The sequence below is a fragment of the Azolla caroliniana genome, unplaced genomic scaffold (genome assembly GCF_043228905.1).
Source record: "Azolla caroliniana isolate FFs.n. ecotype wild unplaced genomic scaffold, voAzoCaro1.0.p SCAF_14, whole genome shotgun sequence".
Lineage (NCBI taxonomy): Eukaryota > Viridiplantae > Streptophyta > Polypodiopsida > Salviniales > Salviniaceae > Azolla > Azolla caroliniana.
The window spans coordinates 19,025,555-19,028,030 of NW_028230449.1; the positions used below are offsets into that span (position 1 = coordinate 19,025,555).

The 2,476-nt window shown below is 33.8% G+C and overlaps 1 long non-coding RNA gene across 1 annotated transcript; it reads left to right on the forward strand.

Annotated features, from left to right (window-relative positions):
• Positions 1-600: 600 nt before the first annotated feature.
• LOC147855748 (uncharacterized) lies at positions 601-1,457 on the forward strand. Its single transcript, XR_015530835.1, has 2 exons — positions 601-729; positions 1,053-1,457. It is a non-coding gene; the product is annotated as an uncharacterized LOC147855748 (long non-coding RNA).
• The last annotated feature ends 1,019 nt before the right edge of the window (positions 1,458-2,476 follow it).

The following is a 2,476-nucleotide window of genomic DNA, read 5'->3' on the forward strand; positions in this document are numbered from 1 at the left end:
TGGTATTTGGGGGAAATAAACAAAAATGTTAGCAGTATTGTGGAAATAAACATAATGACACCATTGGAGGATAAGGGCTCTCATGAACAAATTTGAAATCTAGAGCATGGTTGTAATGAGTACATTTATTACAATTGCGAGAACATTTAATCAAACAATTGTCATATTCCCATGACGTAGGTTATAAGGATCAACTAATATTGATGTAATGCCGAGTTTTCAGCAAGTATTAGTTTTTATTAAAATGTGGCTTAAAACCATGATCTAAAGACTTCTTTGAAATGATTTTATATGCTTTGGAAATGTCTTGAGGTTCGAACATATTGTTTTTGGAAAACAAGCTTGATCAAAGTGTGTGTTATGGAAGACAATAATATTGGGGGACAAATAATTCAAAATTCTCAATGTTTGAAAGTGCTAAAAAACACATATCTTGAAGGGTGGGTTATCTATATATGTATCCATCTATGAATAATATTTACATAAAAAGGGAAGATAAATAACACACATAAACATTTATTGAACTAAATTATTATTCAACGTAGAACAACAAAAGAAACTTGACACATAAGGACAAGTACATATATATACATGTGTGTGTGTTTGAGAGAGAGAGAGAGAGAGAGAGAGAGAGAGAGAGAGAGAGAGAGAGAGTTATGCCTCAAGTCCCTCTAATGAAGATGGTGGTTGTTATGCTAATCTTTCTATCGTGCTTCTTAATCAACACTGGTATGTTAGCATAAGTATATTTGTAATTACTTCTTCATAATTTTAATCACTCCTTTCATAAATTGAACAACTCTACACGCATTTCAAGCATTACTTGTCATTATTTTGAAATGTTTTGTTTGGTTTGCCCTCATTGGTCTTTGATTGTTCATGTCCTTTAGTTGGTTCAACAGTTTTGGACGTTTTCCTTTGTTCAATGCCTTGCATAATGATGGGTAGTTCTCATTAATGAAACAAATATACGGATCCTAATTTGTTTGCTTCTATTGCTATATTGTTTCCATGAGCTAATGATGTTGTTTTGACAATTTCATTCCATGAAGGTGCGAGTAGGAGTTACCCCAATACCCGTCTGAATATAGGAGGAGCAACATATGCCATTGTAAGTGCCAACATAAAGACAACACACATGTCATCATCATCATTGTTGCAACCTATACATGTGGAGCCCCAAAACATGGCCCATTTTAGCCAAATAGTACGTGAATTATATCATGTATTGATCCATCCTAGGATATTTGTGCCTCCATCAGGCCCATCCAAGTATGACCAAGATCACCCACCGTACAACCCCAAACCTTAAACCCTACTAAACATTGCTCTTTGGTTTGAGTTTGAGCTGAAATAGGAAGGTTGGATTTAGGACTTTGATCATGTTAATGTTGTTGGTCAACATTCTTGTAAGGAAACCTCATAAGAATGCACCACTTTTTTCTTACATTCTTGCATTTTAATCGCACAAATTTCAGCCAACACACAAATGAAATATCTTTTTGTGCCCAAGTGAATATTTAATTATCTAGTGTACATGATGTTCGACATCTTATTGTTTTGATGTTGTGCTCTCAATCATGAGAAATGAGTTTCATTTTACAGTATCTTACTCATAGTTTTACGATACATTGTATATTTGCATTACATTGGCCTAGTCTATAGGGAATTAGATTGGAGTAATGTAATGTGTTTGACACCAAATTAATTTCAAATATCTTTATGTGGTGAATATATTTCAATTAATCGAGTCATGTAAAAGGAGTTGTAGCATTTTATAACTAGTGTCCACCGTTAATTTGACAACTGTTCAAGTCACGTGAATGTTATTAGCTTGATCGGAAACATATTTTAAATCTTGCAATTTGTTCATTTCATTTCATTAGCTTTGGTAAAATTAAACTGGAAATGTATGATATGACTTACTAATGTTTGGCAAATCATGTAATATTAATGTTGTGTGTTCGTGATCTCTTTTTTGAAATAATAACAAATAAATGAACACACTTATATCAATCCAACATGAACTTAATTTTGGATCCTAAATAATAAAAATTTTGATGTGTCAAGAATATTCATGACCAAATCCATTGCCCTTGTTCTGATCAACTCATCCCAATGCTACAATTTTACTCATCTTCCAACTCTTTTTTTTTCCCCCAAAAAAATTCTACTTCCATTAGTTAAGAAAATGTACATAGGATAGTATATAACTCATATGTTACAAGCCACTTTGCAATGGCTCCAAGAAAACATCATGTATAAATGAAGCAACAAAGCCTCGTCATAGAATTACTCGACAGACTCCCCTCAACATGAGCCTCACACAATCCACATTTAGCAAAGAAACCCTCCAATCTCTTCACAATTCAACACCTACCTCTATGTTTGGTACCCTAGGAGGAAACAACCACCGGGGTGGCTGATAAATCCACTTTGCATTGCCATCCGCCATTTGTAACATTGGAGAACCTCT